This window comes from Oryctolagus cuniculus, chromosome 10 (genome assembly GCF_051225735.1).
Source record: "Oryctolagus cuniculus isolate XC-2025 breed Fujian yellow rabbit chromosome 10, ASM5122573v1, whole genome shotgun sequence".
NCBI lineage: Eukaryota > Metazoa > Chordata > Mammalia > Lagomorpha > Leporidae > Oryctolagus > Oryctolagus cuniculus.
The window spans coordinates 4,543,407-4,556,783 of NC_142876.1; the positions used below are offsets into that span (position 1 = coordinate 4,543,407).

The 13,377-nt window shown below is 46.0% G+C and overlaps 1 protein-coding gene across 4 annotated transcripts in view; it reads right to left on the reverse strand.

The window, feature by feature from the left end:
* The window catches only part of C10H18orf63 (chromosome 10 C18orf63 homolog), a 50,593-nt gene extending 49,684 nt beyond the window's left edge, over window positions 1-909 (reverse strand). For 2 of the 4 annotated variants that reach the window (XM_051851097.3, XM_089304979.1), the window contains exon 1: window positions 648-781. The gene's annotated coding sequence lies outside the window, so the exon portion shown is untranslated. Of the gene's footprint in view, window positions 1-647 lie in introns of all 4 variants that reach the window. The other 2 variants (XM_089304981.1, XM_089304980.1) reach the window with 2 other exon arrangements.
* Between the last annotated feature and the right edge of the window lie 12,468 nt (window positions 910-13,377).

Consider the following 13,377-nt stretch of genomic DNA (forward strand, 5'->3'; position numbering starts at 1 on the left):
GCACTTCTCTCCTTTTGTCAGTCTTCAAAGACTGATCAGAAAATGGTATGCAACAACAGTGACCTGTTCCTCGAAAAGGCAATAATTTGTAATTTGTATTAAATGTAATAATAATTTGTAATTACCTGTAAATTTAAAAAATCATAATTGGCAAAACTCACAGATTCAAAAAGAAGTTTCTTTTTTGCTAGATTTTATAAGAACTATACAGTAAAGCTCAAAACCTGGGCCAACCTTACTGATACACGTGGGTGAATTATTAGCTTATTGTTCAGAGCCGAGCGCCGCACGCCTGAATTCTGGAAATCCGCCTTGTCCCCAGTTACCAGCAGGACACGCCACAACGTCCCACCAAGCAGCAGGTGGAGTCGGACTTCCACACCGGAAGCCGCAAGGGCTCTGGAGAGAACCCGGAGGCTCCCGGGCCAGGAAGTCCGGGGCTCGCGGCCCCCGGGGCTTCACCCAGCGTCTCTCCCCGCGGCGCCCAGGGCGGAACGCAGCCCGAGCCCAGAGCCCTGCCCGCCCGCCTGGCTCCGCGGGGCTGCCCCAGGCCCTCGGCCACCTGCCGCCCTGGTTCCCTTTCCTGCCCACAGTCACGCAGGAATTGTGCGGAACACGTCCCCGAGGGCTTTACTCGGGGTACATACAGAGGAAAACCCGAGCTGCTTCTAAACACTGTCACACCAGCGCCCCACGGCGCGCGGCCTGCCCTCGGCCTCCCCTCACGCCCGTGCCTGCTGCTCCTCAGCGTCCGGATCCTGCGCCTCAGCCTCGCGCGCCCGAGCGCCTCCGCGTCACCTGGCGAGGCGCTCCCAGCATGCCTCTGTGCTCCCAGCAGGCCTCTGTGCTCCCGGCAGGCCTCTGTGCTCCAGGCAGGCCTCCGTGCTCCCAGCATGCCTCCGTGCTCCCAGCATGCCTCCGTGCTCCCAGCAGGCCTCTGCGCTCCCAGCAGGCCTCTGTGCTCCCAGCAGGCCCCGGGCGCCCGCGTCCTCCTTGTGCCGGATGACCGGATGACCGCACAGCACGCTCGTCGCCCTCTGCCGTCCTCGGGCAGCACTCCCAGCGCTCCCAGCGCTCCCGCGCTCCCACGCTCCCGCGTTCCTGGCGCGGTTCAGGTGATGGCTGCTGCCGGGTTCGAGGAGGAAGAGCCGGGGTCGGTGTTGCTGGGAGAGGAAGGCTGCAGCAGCGCGGTGACCACAGGCGGGCTCCCTGGGGCGGCCGCGTGTCCCTCGACCTTGCCGGTCTGCTCTGGGCGACTTCCGAAGGTGTCCCTGACTCTCCAGCGCTGACCGCCTGGACGCGCGGCGCGGAGAGGAAGTTAGGGCAGGTGCGGGCTGTGATGGGCACCTCATTTGTTCCGTGTGCGTTAGGCACCTGCCGTGTGCGGGTGATGGAGCGTTAGGCAAGCGGTAGCCCCCTCTGACTTTTACCTGGCAGTGTGAACGTTGGTACCAAGATGAAATCATTTTTGTTCCATCCAAAATTGGAGCCGGGGTCCAAGGTAGTTTATTTTCAAGGACTTTCCACACGTGCGCCAAGCTTTGCGTACTTCACCAGTATGTACAATTTTCTGAAAGTTTGACATGCTTCAAGACTGTGACACCGGCCTGCGTGTGGCTTAATGAGTTAAGCCACTGCTTGCAATGCTGGCACACCATATGGGCGCCAGTTTGAGCCCTGGCTGCCCTGCCTCTGATTCAGCTCCCTATCGTGCCTGGAAAAGCAGCCGAAGATGGCCCAAGGACTTAGGCCCTTGCACCCATGTAGGAGACCCAGATGAAGCTTCTGGCTCCTGGCCGTGGGAGCCATTTGGAGACTGAACCAGAGGATGGAAGATTCTCTCTCTCTCTCTCTCTCTCTCAATAACTCTTTCAAATAAATAAAAAAAAAAATTTTTTTTTGACAGGCAGAGTGGACAGTGAGAGAGAGAGAGAGAAAGGTCTTCCTTTGCCGTTGGTTCACCCTCCAATGGCCACCGCTGCCAGTGCGCTGCGGCTGGTGCACCGCACTGGTCCAATGGCAGGAGCCAGGTGCTTCTCCTGGTCTCCCATGGGGTGCAGGGCCCAAGCACTTGGGCCATCCTCCACTGCACTCCTGGGCCACAGCAGAGAGCTGGCCTGGAAGAGGGGCAACCGGGACAGAATCCAGCGCCCCGACCGGGACTAGAACCCGGTGTGCCGGCGCCGCAAGGCGGAGGATTAGCCTAGTGAGCCACGGCGCCAGCCTCAAATAAATAAATATTTTTAAAAAAAGACTAACAATTCAGACAAAATGTTCTGGACAGAGAACTTCCCCAGCCACCATATCTCCACCAATGAGCCATTGCCACATCTGCCTCAGGTCCCCCAAGTGAAACTTTGTATCCAGGTAGCTTATGTAATTTCCCTTTTTGCCTTTAAAAACTCCCCGGTGCCTCAAAGCTCCTTGAATATGCCCATAATGTACTATGGAATGTGTATTCCTATTGCAATGCTTCATCATTACCAAATATTATTCTTTGGAGAATATCTGATTATTTACATTGGCAGGGGTTGGGAGAAAACAGCTGGTAATCAAGAAAAATGAGCAAAACCTTAGTATGATAGATAGTGTTAGGTGCCTTGGGGAAAAATAAAGGAGGTTAGAGTGATAGGGAGTGTTAGGGAAAGAACTTTATGTTTAATGGATGATGTCTGAGTAAAATGTGAGGGCAGTGAGAATGGATGAACTTGTGGCGTGGGGGAGGGGAGTTGGGTGACAAGAGATGGACTCAGCCTACAAAGTCCTGAGGAAGGAAGGTAACTGGGGCTGCAGTAGGGCAGGGAAGAAGAAGTAACACAAGACTGGACGATAGAATAAATAAAGGGGAGAGTGATCCAACATGGGAAGTGAGATACTCAGCAGACTCATAGAATGGCAGATGTCCTAAATAGCACTCTGGCCTCAGAATCAGCCCTAAAGGCACTCGGATCTGGCTGAAAAGCCCATGAGAGTATTTCAGGCATGGAAAGCCAAGACACTCTGGCAAAAAGATCTCTGTGAGTGAGATCCCAGTGGAAAGAACAGGTCTTCAAAGAGGGAGGTGCCTTTCTCTGAAGGGAGGAGAGAACCTCCACTTTGACTATGACCTTGTCTAAACAAGATAAGAGTCGGAGAACTCAAGGGGCTTCCATAGCCTTGGAAACTCATGACTGGTGCATAGGGAGATTACTGATACCATAAACAGGAGTGTCAATTTGTAAAGTCAACAACAGGAGTCACTGTGCACTTACTCCTCATGTAGGATCTCTGTCCTTAATGTGCTGTACACTGAGGCTTAATGCTATAACGAGTACTCAAACAGTATATTTCACTTTGTGTTTCTATGGGGGTGCAAACTGTTGAAATCTTTACTTAATGTACACTAAACTGATCTTCTGTTAAAAAAAAAAAAAAAAAGAAAAGAAACTATCAATTCCCAACTTGACTCTCACTGGGATTAAACATGACAATAGGTCTGATCTGATTTCATCATCATTTAAAAAAAAATCATCTATTATTTTTCACTTTATGTTTCTGTGTGGGAACAAACTGTTGAAATCCTTACTTAAGGTATACTAAGCTGATCTTCTGTATACTAAGATAATCGAAAATGAATCTTGATGTGAATGGAAGGGGAGAGGGAGTGGGAAAGGGGAGGGTGGTGGGTGGGAGGGACGGTATGGGGGGGAAAGCCATTGTAACCCATGAGACGTACTTTGGAAATTTATATTCATTAAATAAAAGATAAAAAAAAAAAAAAAAAAAAAAAAAAAAAAAAAAAAAAAAAAACAAGACTGGAGGACTCAGAAGCAGACAGTGTTAGGCCTGCTGAGCCACATAAGTTTTAGCAGGTGCGCCTGGGCTGCTGTGCACAGAATGGAGTGAAGGGGACAGGGAAGAGCAGTTAGAAGGCAATGGCAGTAAAGCAGGACAGAGGCAGTGTGGCTTGGATCCCAGTAGTGGCAATGGAAGTGGTGAGATGGGATTGGATTCTAGATATACTTTAAAGTTAGATAATGAGATTTAGATACAGGTTGGTGTGGAATCTGAGAAAGCCCTGCCTTTCAAATAATAATTTAAAAAAGAAGAAGAAGAAGAGATGGCTAACATAAAAGCATTAAAATCTGTTTTCCCCAAAGGTTGAGTAGTTATGAGTGAGTGTAGTGTAAACAGCTGGTCTTACTCTGACCTCAGAATCAACTCTTAAGGCTTCCCTGGTCTGGCTAAAAGGCCTGTTAGAGCGTTTCAGGCATGGAAAACCAAGACTCTGTGGCAAAATATCCTATACGAAGGCGAATCTGGAGCCACAGTGTTAAGAATAAAGAGAACACTGATGAGAGATATTCGGGTGAAATCTCCCTGGCTTGGTGATGGGCTGAATTTTGAGGATGACCCAGATGATTCCCAAGCTTCTGACCTGGGTGAGCTGATAATGGTGATACCAAGAACTTTACAGACCCTGAACACTTTGTAAAGTTAAACAGGATATTTGGAGTTTTCCTTATCAATACCACTTTATGCTTGTTTTGTTTTCTTGCATTGGAGACAAAAAAGGATCTTAAAAATATCTTTAATCTTTAAACCTTGTCCTACAGTCGAACACTTACTGTTCTTATTGGCCTGCTCCTGTTCAACAGGGACCTACAAGGAAAACCTGCCTGAGAATGTGTTTACACTAAGATGTCCTACACACGAGCACCTTGTCATTGTCTGAAGTTACTGAGGAAAACTGCACACCTCAGCAGCAAACTGAGGACTTCGGGGTTCCCTTAGTGCTCAGACACCACATGTCCACAGTTCTCTGCTGCTGCTCAGCCTCTGCAATCCCAAGGATCAGAGGCCCCCCGCACTGGTATATTCTAAATATGCATGGGGGTAAAAGCACCTTCAAGTCACAAATGCTTTAAGATGAATAAAAATGTTTGAAATGTTAGGAAATTATATTGCTAATAAATGGGGAATTTGAAATCAACTAAACAGATCTTTTGGGATAATTATTTAAAGGATATGAATATTGGGATTTTGGATACTTTCATTATGAAATGTTAAATGTTCAGATGCTGGTGTTATGACACAGCAAGTTAAGCTGCTGCCTGCAATGCTGGCTTCTCATATGAGTGTTGGTTTGAGTCTTGGCTGCTCCACTTCTGATCCAGCTATCTGATAATGTGGCTGGGAAAGCAGTTGAAGATGGCCCAAGGGCTTGGGTCACAGCCACCCACTTGGGAGACCAGGATTGAATTCCAGGTTCCTGCCTTCAGCCTGGCCCAGCCCTGGCCACTGCAGCCATTTGGAGAGTGAAACAGTGGATGGCAGATCTCTTTCCTTCTGTCTCTTCCTCTCTCTCTGTAATTCTGCTTTTCAAGTAAATAAAATAAATCTTAATAATTAAAAAATATTAAATGCTTGAAGAGATAACATATTTACCCTGAGTGAACATTACACAATGTATACATGTAACAGCATCACATGGTACCCCATAAAGTACAATACAAATTGTGCAGATTGTTGCACTGGAGCCCATTTGGCCAGGGAACCAGCCTCTGGTTGGAGTAACTGTCCCTGGCAGGAAGGACTTGCTCAGGGAGTCTTGTGAATGACTGGAAGAAGGAATCAGAAGAGGAATGGAAAGGCTAACAATGCTTGTTTTTGTCCTAGACTGGAAGAAAGATTGAGAACTTTTTTTGAGAACTTCTTACAGTATATTTTTATATGAAGAACTTTAGTAGAATTGATTTTCTAAATGTTTACAAAAATTCCTTTTGTGTAAAGGAGGTCAGGAGGAGTTTGTAAATATTTGTGTTCCTCTAACTTCTCAGGTTTGCTTGTCTCTGGATTATTCTAGATTTACTTTGCCTTCGGGTACCTGCTGACACAGATATTTCCTTACACCTGTGTTTTAGAAGAAGGAGTCATGTTGGGTAATAATAATATGAGGGTACTTCAAAAAGCTGGTGAAAAGTGAAATGAAAAGACAAATTCATTTTGTGCAAAAACACTAAAATCCATGCATGGTTACTTCATATTATCCATTTGCCATGGATGTTTGAAGACCTCTTATGGTTCTGGCTAATAGTTACTGACTTCTGTCTGTCTCAGGCAGTCGATAAGCAAGCAGCTTAGAACAGTTGACTGGCTCACAGTCATCATTTGATGAGTCATAAGACCAGAGTGAGGATCAACTCCTGGAGGTACTTGAAACTGGGACTAAAATCTGAAGCAGTTTTTTCATATATTACAGGGGTAACCATGTCCTCAAGTGACTGGGTTCTCTACAAGCATTCATGGGGGAGATTCGGCTGCCCTGAGAATTGGTGGGGAAAAAATGTATAATCTGGTTCACTATTTTAAAAAAAGGTATAGGAAATGCATAACACTAAACACATATATTTTAAGAAAAGGAAGCTTCAAATCAATAATCTAAACTCCCACCTCAGGAAACTAGAAGAGAGAGAAATAGAGGGAGAGGGGTGAGGGGAGAGGAGAGAGAGGAGGGGGAGAGGGAGAGGAAACCAAACAAAAGGAAGAAAAAGAGCAGATATCAATGGGATTGACAAAAGGATACAGAAAATCACTGAAACAAGAAGCTGGTCCTTTCAAAAGATCGGTAAAATAGATAAATCTCTACCAAGACTAACAAAGGAGGAAAAAAAAAGAAGTCACCAATACCAATATCAGGAATTAAACAGAAGACACCACTATAGACCCTAGAGAGGTAACTAGTGCAAACAACTCCACAAATACAAAGGTTTGAAAACTCACAAGAAAAGGACCTAAATATACCACCACTCATCCATATGAAATGTATAATCTGAATAGTCTTATAACTATTAAAGAAATTGAACTCATGATTTAAAATCTTAACAAGAAATCTTTAGGTTCATATGGCTTCACTGGAGTATTTTACCAAAATAAAGATGCATAATACCAATTCTACATAATCTCTTTCTTCCAGAAAAATAGGAGGGACTCATATGAACTTATTGCATAAAGTCAGTGTTACTCTAGTTGTGAAGCCAAACACAGTACATACAAAGAAAACAAGAGGTGGGCTTTTGGTACAGTGCTTAGGTCGCTAGCTGCATCCCATATCCAAGCGCCAGCTAATCCGTCTCTGATCCTGCTTCCTGCCAGTGCACATCCTAGAAGGCAGCAGATGACGGCTCAAGTACTTGAATCCCTGACACCTGCACTGGAGATCCAGATTGGGTTCTGGGCTCCTGACTTTGGCATGGCCCAGTCCTGGCTGTTGGTGCACATTTAGGGAGTGAACTGGGGCTGGAGGGTCTCTGTCTGTCTCTGTATTTCAAGTAAAATGAAGAAAAAAGCCCCCTATGTAAAAGTATCTCACAAATACAAATATTAAAATCCTTAACAAAATTATATATATAGTATATATGTAATGTATGTATATGTATGCACACACACATACACACACACATGGATAGAGAGACAGAATATATCACAGACAAGTGGGGTTTATTCCAGCAAGACTGGTTCAATATTTAAAAATCAGTGTATTCAGTCACTGAAAAGGCTAAAGAAGAAAAGTCATGTGATCGTATCAACTGATGTAGAAAAAGCACTAGACAAAATCAATATTCACTCATGATACAAATTCACAGAACTGGATATACTTTCTCAATCTACAAAACATACAGCTGACATCATATTTTGTGGTATAAAACTGATTATTTTCCAAGATCAAGAAAAAGACAAGGATGTACACACCACTGTGATTCACTATAGTACTGTATATTCTAACCAATAAAATAAGACAAGAGAAGTAAATTAAAGGCATACTATTTGCTGTGGGGAGCAGGGCCCGTAGCCGGGAGACAAATAAGTACAGAGACTATGGACAAATAAGTACTGAAACTACCGAGACTGGACTAGACCACTAAGATGATTAAGACTATGCATCTGATCTCCCACCATATGGCACTGAGAGGGAATAAACAACTTCCACACAGCTGCCTCACCAATTCGACTAACAAGCTGCAGGAGCTGATCCTGCCCCTGATTGGAGGAGAGCAGCGTGCTCAGCGCGTGGGGAGAGAACGCCAGCAGAGTTGGGATTGGTGGAAGAGGACTGTAAAGGAGGAGAGAGCCAACATGCAGGAGGAACATCTGAGCAACCCCTGAGCAACCCCTGAGAGAGCTGGCCGGTGGTGTGCCGCTCCTCCGCGGAAGTGGCAGAGGTGCCCGCCCCTCCGCGGAGGTGGTGGCGGTGGGGAGCGGCAGCAAACCCGGGAAGGGCCGGAGAAAGAGAACAGCGCAGGGTCCGGTGTCGTTCCTCCACAAGTGGGGGAGCGACAATTTGCAGGTGACGTAATGGTGTACTTAGAAAATCCTAGGAAATCTACAAAAAGCTGAGTTCAGCAAGGTCACAGGATATGAGAAAAACGTAAAAATCAACTGTATTTCCATATGTCAGCAATGAAAATGTAGAAACAAATAAGAAAGACAATACTATTTATAATCATTCCCCAAAAAGCAATACCTAGGAGAAAATATAACAAAACACATATAAGGCTTCTATGCTAAAACTATAACGTGTTGATGAAAAATATCAAAGAATATTCCTAAATAAAGAGATTCTGTGTTCATAGATTGGAAGATAGTAATCCTCCCCAAATTAAACAAACATGTTTAATGAAATTACTATTAAAAATCTAAGCAATTTATAGACACATATATTTATAAATACAAGATTATTATAAAATTTATATGGAAAGGCCAAGGAACTAGATTATAAGAGGAGAAATAATAACATTGAAGGGAACACTCTACCTGATTTCAGGATTTATTGTTAGTTACCCTCATCATGATTGTAAGATGTTGGTAGAAGGGTAGGTGCATAGCTCAGTGGAACTATAAGAGAGAATTCAGAATTAGCCCCATACAAGTACAGTGAATTTTGACAAAGGTGCAATGGAGGAAGAATAGTCTTGTCAACAAGTGGTTCTTGAGCAATTAGATATAAGAAAAATAACCTCTATGTAAGTCTAATGCCTTACACAAAAATGAACTCAAAATGGATTATAAACTGTACAAATCTTAAAACATTTGAGAAAATATTTGGAACCTGGGGCTTAGAAAGAATTCTTAGAGCACTAAATGCATGATCCATCAGTGAAAAAGGGATAAATTGGACATCTTCAAAATTAAAAACTTTTTTCTTTGAGAAAGACTAGGAAATTGAAAGGCAAACTACAAACTAGGAGAAAGTGTTCCCCAACCACATATCTGGCAATGGACTCATTTGTGGTTAACTTATGACAAGATACTGGTGGCTTTGGGATCCGCAAGGAGGGAAGGCCCACATTTCCAGGAATGGAGAGTCCCTACCCGCACTTCCGGGAACGAAAAGTCTTTGTCAAGGTCCCCGCGGGTGCCTAAAGGTCAACCAACGAGGATCAGACCCGCCTCCACCTCTAACCCCCACGCCCTGTATCTATAAAAGGAGCCCTCCCCACCTCTGACACGCAACTTCCCCGGCCCCCAGCTCTGTAGGGACAGGTGAACCTCGCCTGGGAGTGGAATCTCAATAAAAGCCTATATATTGATTCATCTGGCTGGGAAGATTTGTTACGTGCCGGACAGCTTCCAGATACAAGCCAATGAACCCATTGGGAGCTGAAAATATGAGTGTTGAAAGTGTAGTTAGTACATCCAACCTACTGCAGAGAACAGCTTAGCCACACAGAGCACCCGCTGTTTAATTTCATGACTGCAAGGCCAGGGAGGATTGTACTGTGCATCACTAGCCTGGAAAAAGACCCAACTTCAAAACTGAAAGTATAGTTTCTGCTGAATGTGCGGCACTTTTACACCACCATAAAGTAAAAAAAGCAATAGTTTGAACCATCATAAGTCAGCAACCATCTGCCTATAAAAATGCTTCTTAAAGCTCAAGATTAAAAAGCCCATTATTTAAAAATGGACAGGCCAGCGCCACGGCTCACTAGGCTAATCTTCTGCCTGCGGTGCCGGTACTCTGGGTTCTAGCCCTGGTTGGGGCGCCGGTTCTGTTCCGCTCGCTCCTCTTCCAGTCCAGCTCTCTGCTGTGGCCCAGGAAGGCAGTGGAGGATGGCCCAAGTGCTTGGGCCCTGCACCCGCATGGGAGACCAGGAGGAAGCACCTGGCGCCTGGCTTCGGATTGGCGCAGCGCTGGCCATAGTGGCCATTTGGGGGGCGAACCAACGGAAGGAAGACCTTCTAAAAAAATGGACAAAAGATTTGAAGAGACATTTCTTTGAAGATCACATACAAATGTTAGAATATGTAACATACTATGAGTCTGCTGAGTATCTCACTTCCCATGTTGGATCACTCTCCCCTTTATTTATTCCATCGGTTAGTGTTAGCAGGTACTAGACTTGTTTATGTGCTCCCTTTGACTCTAAGTCCTTTCATTATGATCAATTGTGAACTGAAATTGATCACTTGGAATAGTGAGATGGCATTGGTACATGCCACCTTGATGGGATTGAATTGGAATCCCCTGGTATGTTTTTAACTCTACCATTTGGGGCAAGTCAGCTTGAGCATGTCCCAAATTATACATCTCTTCCCTCTCTTATTCCCACTCTTATGTTTAACAGGGATCACATTTCAGTTAATTTTTAACACTTAAGAATAACTGTGTATTAATTACAGAATTAAACCAGTCATATTAAGTAGAACAGACAAAAAAACTACTAAGAGGGATAATGTATTAAGTTGTTCATTAACAGTCAGGTCTATGCTGACTCATAGAATGGCAGATGTCCTAAATAGCACTCTGGCCTCAGAATCAGCCCTAAAGGCATTCGGATCTGGCTGAAAAGCCCATGAGAGTATTTCAGGCATGGAAAGCCAAGACACTCTGGCAAAAGATCTCTGCGAGTGAGATCCCAGTGGAAAGAACAGGTCTTCAAAGAAGGAGGTACCTTTCTCTGAAGGGAGGAGAGAACCTCCACTTTGACTATGACCTTGTCTAAACAAGATAAGAATCGGAGAACTCAGAGGGCTTCCATAGCCTTGGAAACTCATGACTGAAGCATAGGGAGATTACTGATGCCATAGACAGGAGTGTCAATTTGTAAAGTCAACAACAGGAGTCACTGTGCACTTACTCCTCATGTAGGATCTCTGTCCTTAATGTGCTGTGTATTGAGATTTAATGCTATAACGAGTACCCAAACAATATATTTCACTTTGTGTTTCTATGGGGGTGCAAACTGTTGAAATCTTTACTTAATGTATACTAAACTGATCCTCTGTAAAAAAAAAAAAAATTATCAACTCCCAACTTGACTCTCACTGGGATTAAACATGACAATAGGTCTGATCTGATTTCATCATCATTTAAAAAAATCATCTATTATTTTTCACTTTATGTTTCTGTGTGGGAGCAAACTGTTGAAATCCTTACTTAATGTATACTAAGCTGATCTTCTGTATATTAAGATAATCGAAAATGAATCTTGATGTGAATGGAAGGGGAGAGGGAGTGGGAAAGGGGAGGGTTGTGGGTGGGAGGGACGGTATGGGGGGGAAGCCATTGTAATCCATAAATCGTACTTTGGAAATTTATATTCATTAAATAAAAGTTAAAAAAGAAAAGAATATGTAACATAAACAACAGTGATGGGACCAAACGTTGGGAAGGGCAGGAAGCTGCGTCTCTCACACACCGCTGACAAGAACATAGCATGATACACTCTGGAAGGTGTTTGGTAATTCAGGATACTCTTACTAAATGTCCCAGTGGTCATTCCTGGGCATTTATCCTAGAGAAATAAAACCTGTTTACATAAAAACCTGCGTATGATTGTTCACAGGTGCTTTGCTGTAATAGCCTGAAACCGGAAACAACGAAAATATCCTTCAGACGGTGATTGGTTAAACAAACTGTGATCCTCTGGCACCTACCTACCATGTAGCAACACTGACTAATGAGAAGGAACTATGAGTACACTTACAATGATGGATCCCAAAGGCATAGTACGCCAAGTGAAAAAGCCATCCTCAAATGGCCGTATGCCGTATGATTCCATTCGTATAACATTCTTGAAACGGTAAAGTTATGTACATGGAACACAGATGCCTGGTTGTCTGGGTCAGGATGGTTTGCAAAGGAAGTGGGTGTGGCTGTAAGTGGGTAGCACCTGGGAGCCCTTGTGGTGCCACAACTGTTCCGACGTAGTGGTAGTGGAGGTAACACAAATCTACGCAAGTCCTAAGTCAGGACAGAACTGTACAGAATGTCAACTTCCTGGTTTTGATCCTGTGCTATAAATTAAGGTGTAACCATTGCAGGATGGGTGTGGGGTGCATGGCACCTCTCTATTACTTTCGCAGCTTCTTGTGAACCTGTGATTCTCTGAGAAGTAAAGGTTAAAGAAAGCACAGGACTTCCAGGCCATCATCTCAGCGTTTTCGTTTGCATTGGTTGGAGTGAAATAAAGCAGCTGTGTATTATGCGTGACTCAAGCCGAGTATCACAGTGCAAACAGTTTACCTTCTTAGCACTACTCAGTCCTTAGAAACATCTCTTAATACCAAAGTGTCACACTTGGGAATGTTTTCCTGGCGAGCACAAGGGGACGCACATGTATTTTTGGAATGCTTTTCTTCCTCCTGGGCTAGGGCTGCCTGCAGGCCCTGCCGACGCTCGGGCAGGAGGGACTCCGTGGTCACCCCGGGGCCAGGCCTTTTGCAGCCCACCACCACTGCGGGAGGGGCCCGCGTGCCCTGTCGAAGGAGCGCTTCTTCCCGCTTCCTCAGGACGCGCGAGCGGACGGCCGGGAGGCGCACACGCTTCCTCAGAGCGGCAGACTCATGCCCTACTTTGTACGGGAAGAATTCAAGTCCCCGGGCGGAGGTCAGGGACGCGACCCCGCCGTCCGCAGCGGGCATTTGGGACGTGTGCTCCGCGGGAAGCCGAGGGCAGGCTCCCGTCCCATCCAGCGTCTCCGCAACGTCTGCGGATGCGGAGGACGACCACTGACGGCCGCCCCTCACCAAACGCCGGCCACTGCGTGCCGAGGTCGCTACCCTCCCCGGGGAGAACCCTGTCCCCCACCGCGCATCTTTCGCCGCCGTCTGCGCAGTCTCAGCGAAGCCCCGCCCGCCCTCCGCGCCCCCCGCGCCCCCCCGCCGCCGGGTGACTGTGAAGGGCAGCTCCCGCAGCCAATCAGAACCTGCGCGTTGGGCGCGGGGCACGCTCGGGCTGGAGCAGAGGGTCGGCCGAGGGCGGAGCCCCTTGAGCGATAAGCTTCCTGGCCAATCCTCGGGGGCCTCGCGGCGCCCGCCCCTCCTCCGCCGCGCCACCGCCCTGTGTCGGGCGCCGGGCCGGGTGCGCGGGGAATGTCCCGGGCGGAGCTGGTT